Source organism: Triticum aestivum, chromosome 4B (genome assembly GCF_018294505.1).
Source record: "Triticum aestivum cultivar Chinese Spring chromosome 4B, IWGSC CS RefSeq v2.1, whole genome shotgun sequence".
Lineage (NCBI taxonomy): Eukaryota > Viridiplantae > Streptophyta > Magnoliopsida > Poales > Poaceae > Triticum > Triticum aestivum.
The window spans coordinates 376,815,408-376,831,794 of NC_057804.1; positions in this window are offsets into that span (position 1 = coordinate 376,815,408).

A 16,387-nucleotide genomic window follows, 5' to 3' on the forward strand; every position below is an offset into this window, starting at 1 on the left:
CAAGAGTCGAGTAAAGGAAGTAACACAGCAATTTTTTGCCTAAGATAGAGTTATATTACAAAAATAACTTGTTGCGCCTCTAATATAGTGTTCCCATGACATGACTCGCAGCGACAAGAAAAGAAGAAAACGGACGGCCTAATCTACGCGACCGCCGTCAACCCTTTTTACCTCGTTCACCCTGTCCACAATGGGTGCGACGAGGGCCTTAAGTGCGTCAAGATCAGCGTCCGCCGGCAGCCTCTTGAGGACGTTGGTGAGGTTGAGGCCCGGATTGTGGAAGGCCACCTTCACCAGCACCTTCTCCAGAACTCCGGCACAAATCGAGCATGACTCGTCGGCCAACTGCTTTGGGATCCGTTCCCGGAGTTGCTGGAGCGCCGCCACCACGCCTTTGAAGAACAGAGTGAGCTTGGCACTGGGTTGGAGGTTCTCGTCGGAGGAGTACCCGAAGCCTTCCACCCCCAATTGCACCAGCTCCTCTTTGATGACTGCAGCAATTTTCACGAGGCCCTCCATCCAGAGCGCCACAGTATCTCTGAGAAGATTCTGGGTTTCGGCGGCCCTCGCTAGCAGCGCCTCGTTGGCCTTGATGTCCTTCTTCAAGTCCGCCTCCCGTTTCTTGGCGCCGTCCAACGTCTCCGTCAGGGTGGCCAGCTTCAGCTCCAAATCAGCATTGGAATTCTTGGCGGCGCGCAGCTCTTTGCCCTTCTTGGAGAGTTGGCCCTGCAGCTCACCGTGGGCAAGGGCGTCCTTCTCGCGCACCCGCTTGAGCGCGGCAAGCTCTTCGCCACCCACCTTCAGATCAGCCTCCAGCTGCGCCACCTTTACTTCCAAGTCCTTCTTGGCGGTCTCGGCAGCCGCAGCCGCATCCTTTGCCTCTTGGAGCGACCCGCCAAGTGCCCGTTCGCGCGCGGCAAGCTCCTCCTCGTGGCTGTCGAGGTTCACTTTCCGCTGAGCCAGCTCGCCCTCTCGTGCGTACAGCTTCTCGCCGGTGAGCCGCTGCTGCTCTTCAGCTTCAGCCTTCTCGAGGAGGAAGGCCTTCCGCTCTTCAGCAAGCTGCTCCCGCTCCTCCGCCAAGGCCCGGAGAGCTTCCTGGCGAAAACCCCGGAGCTCCTCCGCGCGCTTCTCTATATCCACGCTCGCTTTCGCGACGAGCGCTTCCCGGGACTCCAACTTGACTTGACGGTCGCGATAGAGCACCAGCAGCCTCCGCAGCAGCCGCTCCTCCTCGGGCTCGTCACTGCTGCTTCCCGGCACGTCAGCGATCGACAACCCGGCGGAGGCGAGCACCTCCCCATCCAAAACTTCTCCTTCCACCGGCGCCTTGGACCTTGACGCCCAAGGGAGCTTGATGAAGATGCCCTCGCCAGCCTTCAGATAGGCGTCGGGCTGGGGCTCCTCGGAGCCTGACGCTGCGGCAGCGGCGGAGGGATCGGCGGTCGGTGCAGCGCCTGACGCTCCTGCGGCCTCAGGGCCGTCAGTGCGATCGCCAGATCCCCCGCCAACTTCCTCGGCGGCAGCCTTGGCGGCCTCTTCACCGGCAGGCACATCGGCACCAGCTCCGTCTTCGGCAGCCGCGGCATCATCAGTGTTGCCGCGCATGTCCTCTCCGCCGCCCGCCTCGGTCTCCATCGGATCCGCGGAGGGTGGACCTGACGACCGGAGAATAATGAGAAGTCAAACAAGCACTCAAGAAGAAAAATCAGCAGAAGAATACAAAGAAAGTTTCGGGCAGGAAGGATTACCTGTGCTGGGATCCGCTGTCATAAACTCCACCACCGGCGGATCGTTAGCGCTGTCCCTCGCCGGAGACTCCTCCCTTACCGGAGAACGCTCCCTTGCCGGGGAGTCCGCCCTTGGCGGCGTAGTCGAAGCAGACGACGAGTCGGAGGAGATCACCACGCCCTCCTGATGAAGCTGTTCTGCTCCTGTACAAACAAACCAGTGATCAGATGTCAACAAAGGAAAAGAGCAACCACGCGCACCCAGGAGCAGAAAGTAAACCATATGCTTACGCTGGGGGCTGCGCTAGGGGCTGCTCTGCGAAGTGATGGCCGTATCCGACAAGGTGGTCTCGGGCGCGCCTCCTGTCGTCACAGTTGGCTCGTCCTCGATGACCACCACCTGAGCCTTGGCCCTCTTTGCCGCCCTCTGGGCCAGAGTCCTAAAAAGGGAGAGTCCAGGGTGGGTCGGATCAGATGCAAGATAGGAATGGCAAGTTGAAGAACTACAAGAACAACAAGGGAATCTTACTCTTCTTCCTCTTCCTCGTCGGAGCTGAGCGCGGAGAGGTCGAAGTTCGGCCCACCTCCGGCGCGACGAGGTGGAGGGGTGGGATCCCTTGGCCGCTTGGCGGGGACTGCGGCGCCAGCCCGAGATGATCCCGCCCCAGTTTCCACTGCGGTGGGAGGCGCACCCACGACAACCGTACTTGCCGCGACGGAGCGCGTCGCGCGGCGCTGCGGCTGTTGACCAGCTTGCCGCCCTGCTGCGTCCCCGATCATGCGGAGGCGCCTTCTTGGCTGCACTAGGGGCTGCGTTCCGGGTCCTGTTCCCGGCAAGCTCCCCGGAGATGGCGGGCCGCTCGCACCCTCGGCGGGCTCGCTCAACTCGGCGTCGAGCGCGGCAAGCTCTTCTTCGTCTTTAGGCCACTCCCGCTCAGCAAGACTCACCGCCGATGCCGCGTCTGCTTCCTCCACCGTGAACCCAAATTCACCCGCGGCTGCGGCTGCCGCTGCCTCTTCCGCCCTGGTGGCGATGCGTTCCATCTCTTGATCGGTGGTGTCGCGGGTGAGGAGCTTCTTGTCGTCAGCATTGACCGCTACTTCCACTAGGCTGTCGAAGAACTGCTGCACAATGTCTCCGGCAGACTCTTGCCAAGTTGGAGCGATCCCGTGCGAATCACACAACGGCATCATGGCGCAGATGCGGTCGCGCGAGGAGTTGTTGCATAGAGGAACGACGCCTGCTGGCAACCTGAACCACTCGGGATGTTGTGGGTCGTGCTTGAATATCTCCTTGAGTATCCCGTCCAACTCTATGACGGTGAAATTGAAGTTGAGGCCTGGGCGCAACCTCATGATATCTGCCGGGCCTCCAAATTCCCAGGCGGGTCTCCCCCTCGCCTGCAGAGGGGCGATGCGCCGGCAAAGGAAATCTGCGCCGACAGCTCCTACAGTCAGCCCGGCAAGCCTGAGACACAAGATCCGAGTGGTGGCGATCTTCAACTTGTCGTCGTCCATGGACAGAGTGCTCCAGTCATTGCCACGCACTGCTGGGGCTTGGCGCAGGGCGGTGAACGGCTGCGGGCTCTCTTCTACAACCCAGCACCAATCTGCTCTCCACTCGTCCCACTTGCTGCGGAGCTCCCCCTCCAGATAGGTCTCCTTCTTGCCGGCCCGCGAGATCCAGGCGATCCCGCCGACAAGAGGTTCCCCTCTCTCGACACGAGGCATAAAGAAATGGCGGAAGAGCTACGTTGGGGTGGACTCCGACAAAGTTTTCGCATAGATGGGCGAAAACTACCATGGTCAGAACGGCGTTGGGGGTGAAGTCAAGGAGGTGGAGTCCATAGGTGTTCATGACGTCGCAAAAGAAATCAGAGAATGGCGGGCAGAGCCCGCAGTAGAAGAACACGGCGAAGAAAGGATATCCGCCAACTGGATCTGCTTGCGAGGCGACGGCGGAGAGTACCTTCGTGCGCGGATGCGCCCGTGTCTCCGTCGACCAGAAGAGATAGTACCACTCCCTCAGCTCCTTCCGCAGCGCCTCAAGCCGCTGCGCTTCGGTCGACTTCACAGCTTTCGCGGCCGCAGCCTTCATGGCCTTCCCCTTCCCGGGCTTCGGAGGCATGGTGGAGGTGGTGGGGGAGATCGACGGCACTGGTGGTGGCAGCAGCGACGGGGGCGGAGCGCTGCCCTCTTTCAACTCTGCAAGCGGAGGAGGGTGGCGGAGATTTCTGAGATTGCAGCAGCGAAGGGCGAAGGTGGGGGAAATGCCCCTGTTTCCCCTGCTTATAAAGAGGGACGGGGCGGACATTTCGGCCTTCCAAATAAACAACCACCCACGATTTCTCCCACGACTCCGCGATTGACGCATGCCGTTACGGGGGGCGCGGTGGATACGGAGTTATATTCGGCGTAACCCGGGCTCCGCGCGTGCCCGTGCCCTGTTTTGGGCCTGGCCCAACAGCGCTCGGCACCGTGTGTGGCCCAGGCCCGGGGGCTCCTGTCGGTGTACTAGAGTAGGGGTACCCTAGTATCCTGAACTTGTGCACGGGCAGTTGCAGCGCCGCGCGGCAAGACTTGCCGGACGACCTCCAGAGTCCTTCGTGGGTTCCTTTGGAGCCATTCAAGAACAAAGCATTCAAGATGAAGAGACAAGGTCCCGGCAAGAGGAGCTTGCCGGGAAGGCCAACCACGACACTTCAAGAAACTTGCCGCGATGCACCGCACGTCCCGGCAAGGTCCGGTGAGCGACAAGCTTCTGGACTCGACAAGACGACGACCCCGACAAGGTACTCGCCGGGGGCCCGCTGCCACTCTGTACCCACGCTCCAGCGCACCCACCCGCGTGTCGCCATGAGGCTTCCTCAGGGGCGCGTGGCGGGAACCTGTGCAGCCAGGGGTACGCGGTGGCAAGCGGAGATGAAGAGAAGGCCATCGTGGCAAACGGTGGCGCTCCTAACGGTCACTTTTTGCACTGTTTAGGCAACTCAGACGGGCATTCAATGACCTTGTCCCCTGCCGTCCGAGTTAGGTAGGGTGCACTGTGTCCACAGTAGCGGTAGCTGCACCTACCGCATCCTTTGCCATTTTTAACCTTCTAGTCTACGTTGCCACCTGTCGGTGACCCCTTGAAAGTATAAAAGGAGGCCCAAGCGCGACGTAGGGGGGGTTCGGCTCATTTGAAACATCAGGAACACTCTCACGCTCGGTCTGGCAGCGTCCCTCGCTCCTGAGCAAGAATTCAATACACACAAACAAGCAGTAGTAGGGTTTTACGCATCCGTGCGGCTCGAAGCTGGGTAAAACTGCTCGCGTGTACCGCCTCGATCCGCTCTTTGTGCGGCCTCCGCCCCCCTCCGAACCGAAAGGGGCCCGGTCCCCATAGGTGTTGGCAGATCAGTTTTCCCGACAGCCCCAGTCCCCCAGGCCGTCCGAGACGACCTGGCGTACTGGGTGGAAGACAACGTGGACGCCCTTGCCAGGGCCTTCGCTTCAGACAACGATGGCGTGGTTGTGGCCGCCGACGAGGGCGGCGTGGTGAACGGCCCTGACACTGCTGGCGGCAACGCGGAGGGCGATGGCGAGGCCAGCGACGCCAGCGACAGCTCGGGCGGCGCTCCTGAGGATGCATTGGGGGATTTATCTGACTGATAGCGCGCCGCTCCTGTTTCCTTATCCTGCACGAATAGAACTCGGGCTTTTTGTCCCGATGATTGTGAGAGCATTTTGGGAGGGGGTGCCCCTCATGTAAAGCCAATGTTTAAGCGCACTAGTTAATGCTGCATTGCTCATAGGCCCGTGCCAGGTGGTCTGCTAGGTGACGAGCCGGTTGGTTAGTTTACCTACGTGGGTCCTGAGATAATTTGTGGGAGGCTGTGGTGCCTCGAACGCCTCCTGATTGAATCCGTAGGATCTGCAGTGAAAAAACCTCCTGAGAGGGTACGTCGGCGGCAGTCTGGGCTGCACGCGAGCTAGGCCTGACCCGGCTCGCGAGGGCTCGCGAGGGGAGGTAGCTGAGGCGAGGTCGTAACCGAAACGCGAGAGATTGCTCGAACGAGACTAAGCACCCCATCCCCAACACACGCAAATTTCAAATTCGAGTTCAACTTAAATCTAGTGGGGGAAAGCAGCAACCAAGGGAAAAGCAACGAAAGCAAACAAAAATCCGCATCCGGCACCTAGTCTAGTCTTGGACGTCTTCTCACCAGCACGGAGCTAAGTGCTGCCATTGGGCGTGGGAGGGAGCCCCAGGGCCTGAGGCCGGTACCCCTGAGACTCCGGGGCATGTACAGCCCCACTCATCATTACATGAGAGTGTCACGGGGCGGCGAGCTTCACATGCACTGGGCCTTCTTCACAGGTACCGGCCTTGCTTCATATCGCCAGACGAGGGCCCCGCCTTGCGCCACACTCTAGTGCCATCAACGACGAACAGAAACGAGGACGCCGCCGATGGGGTAGAGCGGTCGCCAGCGGTTCCCCCGACGACCACGGGTCCTCCGCCAGGGGCAGGCCCTGAGGCACCTCCCCAGCGGAAGGCCTACCTCCTGGGAACGCCTTGCTCTGAACGCCGCGGTGGTGATGTCGGATCTCGGCCCCTCTCCTGCAGCCCCCGATGCCCTCCTCCTGAGGGGTAAGAGACTGCTGGAGCGGGGCAGCTGCTCGCTGTGGCGACCTGCACCTCCTGCGACCCATGATTAGTGTATGCCTGCTCCTGAGGGATTAGTGGTACCCGATAATCGTCGCTCCCAGCGTGGCCGGCGGGGCCGTCCCGGGGTTCCTGGAAGAGCTTAGCCTCTGGCGCCTCGTCCCCCCAGCTTGGGCTGAGGAGTGAGCCTTGTTCGCCCTCGCGCGGGTGCCCTTGATCCATCATGCGGGGCACGTACTCTTCCGCGGCCGTCACCCCGAAGGCTGCACCGTAGGGCTCCGCGTGCCATGCAGCTCTGCTTGACGTGCCGGCCTGGTGATGGTAGCGCGGCGGCCCACGGGGGCCATGGGTCGCGACGAGTCCTTCCTTATTGATGGGGAGCGGAGCCGGCGCTGCCGCCGGCCCTGTGCTGATGGCTTCGCTGGTGTTGGAGTAGCTTTCGAGCCCGCGGTTGCACGCGGGGCCCCCGTGCGGGCCGCCCTGGACCTGAGGCGGGAGCGGTGTGCAGAAGGGGTGAGCCCCCAAGGCGGCGAAGCCCAGGAGCTCCGCCACCCGCTCTAGCAGCACGTCACGGCCGCCTTCCATCAGTCTGCACTGCAGCAGCTCTCGGGCCACCGTGAGCGCGGCCCTTGAGTTTGCCTGCTCCCGGCGGGTGTACGGCGCCGTTGCCACGGCGTGGTTGGAGGCCCTCACTGCCGACCGCGTCTGCCGTGGTGTTAGGGCCGTCGAGGTCTTCCTGCGTCGCCCGCAGCCCGCAGCGCCCAGCGGACCGCGAGCTGCCTGGGGCATGGGGTCGCATGGGGCGAGCGGCTCTGCGTGGGTGGGCCAAGCCGCCCAAGGATCTGGGTTGCCCGCTTGGTCGCCGGATATGGTGAAGACAATGCGACGGGCGCGAGGCAACAGAAGGCAGATCCCGGCACACCCCTACCTGGCGCGCCAGATGTCGGATTTCGGGTTCCGGTAGACCATTGAGGTTCGAACTCTGGGGTGCACGCCGAGATTCAACCCTCTGCCAGCTCTCTCCTCACCAAATCGCTAGGACCTAAACTACCAAACTAAACAGCACAAGAGACACAAGATTTATACTGGTTCAGGCCACCATTGTGGTGTAATACCCTACTCCAGTGTGTGGTGTGGTGGATTGCATCTTGGGCTTGATGATGAATAATACAAAGCAGAACAGCCTCGCGAGGGTCTGTTCTTGGCTGGTGCGATGAACTGCTAGGAGGGATTCAGTCGCTCTATCTACTGGTTTCTTGATGAGGATCCAGATGCCTCTACCCTGGGGGTGGCTAGTCCTATTTATAGGCAAAGGCCCTGGGCCTCTTCCCAAATATTGAGCGGGAAGGGCGCCAACAATTGGCCATTTTGAAGGGGAACAGCGGGTACACTTATCCTGACTAAAGTTGGTCCTCGCATGTCAAAGGCTCTGGTGATGACGCCGGCTTGGGCTCCACAATGACTTCCTTCCAGCCGTTGGGCTGGTCTTGGTCTCGTTGCACCGAAATGGACGCATTTGCTTGATGCTCTCGCCTGCGCTTGCTCCCTTTGCACCAAAGAGGAAAGGGGACACTGCGCGGGCTGGCGCCCGACTGGCGCCCTTGGTCGTCATGACTTGCATCATGGGCACCTCGCGAGGTACCCTGCCTTGAACTCTCTGCCTCCTCATGAGCCAGCCTGACGAGGTCGTGCCTGAGGAAGCTCCTTGTCGTCCGCCCCGCGAGGCTCGGCCCCTCGCGAGGGTCTTGAGCTTGCGTTGATGAAGATGGGCTGTGCTGGGCCTCCTTTGAGCCACGCCGCGGGCCGCAGGCAGGCAAGTCTGGGGACCCCCGTTCCCAGAACGCCGACAAAAACCTCGTAGGTCTTCCAAAGTACAGTCCGCACCAGAGTGGTATGGTAATCCTGTTCTGGAAGTCATGTTACTAGATCATGATGAACCTGCGAACTATGAGGAAGCGATGATGAGCCCAGATTCCGCGAAATGGCTTGAGGCCATGAAATCTGAGATGGGATCCATATATGAGAACAAAGTGTGGACTTTGGTGGAGTTGCCCGATGATCAGCAAGCCATATTGTATAAATGGATCTTCAAGAGGAAGACAGATGCTGATAGTAGTGTTACTATCTACAAGCTCGATGAAAGCACAAGTGCTCCCTAGGTGGTTTTGGTAATTAATGTCAACATATCTCTTGTTAGACTAACACCTTTATCTAGTATGTTTCAGATAAGTTCAACATGGAGTGGCATGGACTAAAGGATGTGGGAACTCCTTCAAGATGCTAAGGACAAAGGATTGGCTCAAGCTTCAAGCTCAAGACTCTACATTTTCTATTTTAGTGATCCAAGATCACATTGAGTCTATAGGAAAAGCCAATACTATCAAGAAGGGATGAGGTGTTGCTTAATGAGTTTCTTACTCCACAGTGCTTAGTGATATGCTCCAAAACCCTCAACAACTTTCCCATTTCCACACATATGACCTAAACCTAAAGTCAAACTCGGCCCCACTAATTCTTTCTATCCGGCGCCACCGAGTTCATATGTCATAGCCACTGCCACAAACCCTAGGCAAATCGGTCTCACCGATAGGGATCTCGGTCTCACCGAGATGGGATTGTAATCTCTCTGTATATGTCCATTACCAAAATCGGTCTCACCGAGTTTGAGCAATCGGTAGTACCGAGATTACAATGCAAACTTCCTGGTTGACTCATTACCAAAATCGGTCCTACCGAGTTTGTGTAATCGGTCCAACCGAGTTTGCCTGACCAACTCTCTGGAAAGCTTATTACCAAAATCGGTCTCACCGAGTTTGTGTAATCGGTCTCACCGAGATTACGTTATGCCCTAACCCTAACCATATCGGTCCTACCGAGTTGCATATCGGTCCCACCGAAAATCCTAACGGTCACTAGATTTACTAAATCGGTCCGACCGAATTTGTTGATTCGGTCCCATCGAGTTTGGTAGATTGTGTGTAACGGTTAGATTTTGTGTGGAGGCTATATATACCCCTCCACCTCCTCTTCATTCATAGAGAGAGCCATTAGACCGTGCCTACACTTCCAGCATACATTTTTTGAGAGAGAACTACCTACTCATGTGTTGAGGCCAAGATATTCCATTCCTACCATATGAATCTTGATCTCTAGCCTTCCCCAAGTTGCTTTCCACTCAAATATTCTTTCCACTAGATCCAAATCCTATGAGAGAGAGTTGAGTGTTGGGGAGACTATCATTTGAAGCACAAGAGCAAGGAGTTCATCATCAACGCACCATTTGTTACTTCTTGGAGAGTGGTGTCTCCTAGATTGGCTAGGTGTCACTTGGGAGCCTCCAACAAGATTGTGGAGTTGAACCAAGGAGTTTGTAAGGGCAACTAGATCGCCTACTTTGTGAAGATCTACCGCTAGTGAGGCAAGTCCTTCGTGGGCGACAGCCATGGTGGGATAGACAAGGTTGCTTCTTCATGGACCCTTCGTGGGTGGAGCCCTCCATGGACTCGCGCAACCGTTACCCTTCGTGGGTTGAAGTCTCCATCAACGTGGATGTACGATAGCACCACCTATCGGAACCACGCCAAAAACATCCGTGTCTCCAATTGCGTTTGAATCCTCCAAAACCCTTCCCTTTACATTCTTGCAAGTTGCATGCTTTACTTTCCGCTGCTCATATACTCTTTGCATGCTTGCTTGTTATGTATTGTGAATGTTAAACTTGTGCCTAAACTCCACTTAAACTTAAAGAAGTTAAAAAATTGCAACTTTGGTACTTATTGTCTAATCCCCCCCTCTAGACACCTCTTCTCAAGGTCCTACAAGTGGTATCAGAGCTTTGGTCTCCATTGCCTTGGTTTAATCACCATTGGAGGAAGATGGATGAGTCTACTTTAGGGAGTCTTAGACATAGAGTGCCTATTCTTGATGGAGAGTATTTTCATGAGCGGAAAAATGAGATGCTTGTAATCTTCAATCAATATCATTTGAACAAGTACATTGCTAGCCCTTGTGCACCTCTTGTTGATCCTATGCATCCTACTCTTGATGAGTCAATTGACATGATTGGGAATCTTAAAACTGTTGAACTTATCATTAGAGGCTTGCCTAGAAACTTGATTGGATGTTTGCCTACTCTTAAGTGTGCCTACACTATATGGAAATTTCTTGAGGAACGCTTTCCAAATTATTCCTTGAAAAATCTTGATGAAATTTTCCATAAGTCTATTTCCTTGAGTAAGATGAATTCTAGTGATCCTATGTTTGGTGATTGTTTGTTTGAGCTTACAAACCTTATGCGTGCCAAAGGAGATGTTGGAATCATTAGTGATATTATTGCGAAAGCCATACAAATTCGTAAGCAAGATCATTGTCAAACTCACTCTAACGAATCACCCTCTCTAGGACTTGATCCACCACATGACGATGTTGAACATGGATACTATGATGAGGATGATGATAGTGACTTCGATCTTGACGATGCAATGAGACATTTTGGTCTTATGGCAAATCTTCGGGGATATATGGCAGGAGGAAAGGAATGGGTTCTTGATAGTGGATGTACCGATCACATGACCGGAGATAAAGACATGTTTCGTGAGCTTGCTGAAAACGATGGTCCTCGAAAGTATGTCACCTTCGGTGAAAACTCAAAGGGTAAGGTGGTTGGCCTCGGTAAGGTGACCATATCACATGATAGCTCCATACAAAATGTCATGCTCATTGAATCTCTTGGATACAACTTACTTTCAGTATCTAGACTTGCTGATTTCGGTTTCAATGTCCTATTTACTGAAATAGATCGCCAAGTGTTTCGTAGAGATAATCATAAAATGGTCTTTACCGGTGTGCGTAGAGGTGATCTATACATTGTTGATTTCACTAAAAAGGCTCAACCTAAAACTTGCTTCATTGCGAAATCCTCAAAAGGTTGGTTATGGCATAGACGACTAGGTCACGTTGGCATGAGAAACCTTGACAAGCTTACTAAAGGGAATCATATCCTTGGTGTTAACGATGTCATATTTGATAAGGATAGACTTTGTAGTGCTTGTCAAGCAGGTAAACAGGTTGGAGGAAGGCATCCCGTGAAGAACATCATGACCACAAGGAGGCCACTTGAGCTGCTTCACATGGATCTTTTTGGTCCCTACTCTTACAAGAGTCTCGGTGGAAATTCTTTTGGTCTAGTTATAGTTGATGATTTTTCAAGATTTACGTGGGTGTTCTTTCTCGATGATAAATCGCAGGTCCAAAAGATCTTCAAAAACTTCGCTAGGAAGGCCCAAAATCAATTTGAAGTGAAGATCAAGAAGGTTCGCAGCAACAATGGAACGGAGTTCAAGAACGCAAATGTGGACACCTTTCTTGATGAAGAAGGGATTTCACATGAGTTCTCGACTACGTACACACCTCAACAAAATGGAGTTGTTGAGAGGAAGAACCAGACGCTCATCGAAATGGCAAGAACGATGCTTGATGAGTACAAGACACCGAAGCACTTTTGGGCAGAAGCGGTTGAGACAGCTTGTCATGCAACAAATCGCTTGTATGTTCACAAGCTACTCAGCAAGACGGCATGTGAGCTCATTACCGGTAACAAACCCCAAGTTGGATACTTTCGGGTATTCGGCTCAAAGTGCTACATTCTTGATAAGCATCGTCGTTCTAAATTTGCTCCAAGTCTCATGAAGGTTTCCTACTAGGTTATGGCTCAAACTCTCACACTTACCGTGTCTACAACAATTTCACCCGAAAGGTTGAAGAAACAGTAGATGTGAAGTTTGATGAATCTAACGGCTCGCAAGTAGAGCAATTGCCAATTGATGTAGGAGATAAAGACCCCTCGGAAGCAATCCAAGACTTATCTATTGGCAAGGTCCGTCCAACGGAGGTGAAGGAGAGTACCTCGTCCGTCCAAGTGGAAGCTTCTACTTCACGACAAGGTGAACCAAGAGTTGATACGGAAGCATCCACAAGTGGGACACACCAAGATGAAGAAAACGAGGAAGTGCATCAAGATGAACGTCAACAACCTCCTTCTCCACCACGACAAGAGAACGACAACGCCAACAATGAAGAAGGCCAAGAAAAAGAACAAGATGAAGAAGAAGCTCAACCAAGAACCAAGCAAAAGCTTTCACGAGTTCGAGCAAGAATTGCTAAAGACCATCCCGTCGAGCAAATCTACAATGATATTCAAACAGGGAGAATCACTCGCTCTAAAACTTGTTTAGCTAACTTTTGTGAAAACTATTCCTTCATCTCTAGCATTGAACCTATGAAGGTCGAAGAAGCATTGGAAGATTCGGATTGCATAAATGCTATGCATGAAGAGCTACACAACTTTGAGAGCAACCAAGTTTTGACATTGGTTGAGAAGCCCGACAACAACCACAACATCATCGGTACCAAATGGGTGTTTCGCAACAAGCAAGATGAAGATGGACAAGTAGTTCGCAACAAAGCACGTCTCGTCGCCCAAGGCTACACACAAGTTGAAGGTATGGACTATGGTGAGACTTACTCTCCCGTTGCTAGACTTGAGTCCATTTGCATCTTACTTGCCTATGCTAATCATCATGATATCACCTTGTACCAAATGTACATTAAAAGTGCTATTCTAAATGGTGAAATAGAGGAGGAAGTTTATGTTAAACAACCTCCCGGCTTTGTCAATCCTAAGAAACCAAATCATGTTTACAAACTTCACAAAGCTCTTTATGGTCTTAAACAAGCTCCTAGAGCGTGGTATAAATGCTTGACCAAGTTCCTTATTGAAAAAGGCTTTGAAATTGGGAAAATAGATTCCACACTTTTTACTAAAAGAGTGAATGGAGAACTATTTGTGTGCCAAATCTATGTTGATGATATTATATTTGGTTCAACTAACCCTCATTTTAGTGAAAAGTTTGGGAAGCTAATGTCGAAGAAGTTTGAGATGTCTATGATGAGTGAACTCAAATTCTTTCTTGGGTTGCAAATCAAGCAAACTAAGGAAGGCACCTTTGTTTCTCAAACGAAGTACACTAATGACTTATTCAAGAAGTTCAATATGCAAGAGTGCAAAGGTATGACTACACCCATGCCTACTAGTGGACATCTTGACTTGACCAAAGATGGTGAACCGGTTGATCAAAAGGTTTATCGCTCTATGATTGGTTCATTATTATATCTATGTGCTTCACGTCCCGATATCATGCTAAGCATGTGCATGTGTGCACGATATCAAGCTGCTCCTAAAGAATGTCATCTTAAGGCCGTGAAAAGGAAGTGAGATACTTAATCCATACACCAAATTTTGGCATTTGGTATCCTAAGAGGGCCTCTTTCGATCTTGTTGGCTACTCCGACTCGGACTATGCCGGAGACAAGGTTGGTAGAAAGTCCACTTTGGGTACTTGTCAATTTCTTGGTAGATCTCTTGTGTCTTGGTCCTCCAAGAAACAAAACTCGGTATCCTTATCCACCGCCGAAGCGGAATACATTGCCGCTGGTTCATGTTGTGCTCGATTACTTTGGATGACCCAAACTCTTAAGGATTATGGGATATATGTGAAGCATGTTCCTTTGCTTTGTGACAATGAAAGTTCTATCAAAATTGGTCATAATCCTGTACAACATTCTCGAACTAAGCATATTGAAGTTCGTCGTCATTTCATTCGAGATCATGTTGCTAAGGGTGACATTAATCTTAAGCATGTTCGCACCGAAAAGAAATTAGCGGATATATTCACTAAAACTCTTGATGAGAAAGTGTTTTGCAGATTAAGAGGAGAATTGAACATCATTGATGCTTAAAACTTGGAGTATAAACTCCATTGGATACATGCAAGACATGAGCTTATGACTAATCCTTGATATTTCTCTTATGATGAAGATCTTATGTCTTGGATATATTTGCATCTTGCATGTTATATAACCCATGTAGGTACTTGGTTGAATCAAATTCCATGAGATTGTAATCTACTCACATCTTGAGCAATTTCTACATCACCAAGTTTCTACACTATGGTGGTTGAAGACAAGGAAGCACGGAACCATTCAAACATATCCTTTCACAAATTCTATGTTGAGCTTCATGATTGTCATTTTTGGATACACAAGTTCTCTTCCTTGCAAGAACTAACCCATGTAGGTAGATGGACTCAAATTCCAAGTGGTGCTCCCAATTCTTGATGAGCTAGATCAACCTTGAGCAACCCACACAAGTTCAACTACATGGTCAACACCACCAACCAAGGTATGTTATTCCATCTTAGAGAAGCTTTACTCCAAGTCATGAGCTAAAGCAACTCGACAAGATGTGAATACATCAAGATGCTTAAACAAAAAAATGGCAACCCCATTTTGAGCTTAAATTATGAGTATGACCTATAATCAAGTGATCTCACTTGACTCCTAAGTCAATATACTCTAACATAGGTGACTTTGTCGCCGACCATCTCTAGATGAAGTTCTCTTGAGTTATTTTCTGTGTTTTTGCATTTGACTCATGCATATTTGTTAAAAATAACTTCATCTAGATCTCTTTCTGTTTGCTCTGCATTTTCTGCATCCAATTAATTGCATATCATTCAATAAATTCCTTGCAAATCTTTGTGAGATCTTACTAGTCTAGTGAGCTAAGGTGACAAGTGTTTTCTCTGCGATGAACTCGGTTTCACCGATTTGTTGTTTTCAGTCCAACCGAAGCATACCACTCGGTGCCACCGATTTCACAACAGGAAAAACAGTTTGCAACTTATTCTGTGTTTCTTCTGATCCAGCTCCACTCAATGAATCTTGTCCTCTACAAGCATCACATTTTTATAAATGCTTTGTGCTGTGCCTCAAGGATCAAACCCTTCTTGGAAATTGATGTCAAAGGGGGAGAGAGAGATCACTTCAAAGCTTATCACTTAGAGAGATCACATCAGAGAGAGAGAATATCACCTCCTCAAGGGGAGAAAGAGATCTCTAGGGGAGAGAATACTCAAGTAGAAAGTATTTCTCAAGGATCCCAGATGCTTGGTGATCAAGAGGAGAGATGCCACATGTCTTCCTGAGGGGAAAGACATGTTCATATGTGCTTATTTGCATTAGCTTGCATTAGCTTGGTTCATTTATATATCTTTCAGCTTTGATTTTCTGTTCCCTATCTTCTCCCAGTATCCCATGCTAGATTCAGGGGGAGCAAGATATCTAAGGGAAAGAAATCATTTAAATTCATTGCATCTTTACTCTTGGGGACATGTCTATACCAATTTAGTACTTAGTACTCACTCTCTACATGTCATCCCAGTCTTGGTATTCTTGTGGTTTCTTCTGTTTGCTCTGGCTAGTAGATGTACCCATGTTATCTAACCTTGTTTACGCAGGTTCATTCCATCCTAAGCCAACTCAAGACTACAAGGTAAGTATATGCATCACAATCATGTGTATGAGGAATTCTTGCTGATGTACATACTGTTTGCAAGAAGGACTCATGAGCATGAAGGTATTTTCTTTAATATTCTTTGCTCTGATGCATATGACCAAGATACATGTAACACATTGCCTGCTATATCATGGTTATGCTCTCACATGTTTTTATATTCCATATTCACATGATTGCATACATGTAGGGGGAGCCTATGCTTGTTACATGTCTTTCCAAAGCTTTACTTGCTATTCTTTATATCTTTATCTAAAGCTTTGATGTATGTTGCCATCAATTACCAAAAAGGGGGAGATTGAAAGCACAAGTGCTCCCTAGGTGGTTTTGGTAATTAATGTCAACATATCTCTTGTTGGACTAACACCTTTATCTAGTATGTTTCAGATAAGTTCAACAATGGAGTGGCATGGACTAAAGGATGTGGGAACTCCTTCAAGATGCTAATGACAAAGGATTGGCTCAAGCTTCAAGCTCAAGACTCTACATTTTCTATTTTAGTGATCCAAGATCACATTGAGTCTATAGGAAAAGCCAATACTATCAAGAAGGGATGAGGTGTTGCTTAATGAGTTTCTTGCTCCACAGTGCTTAGTG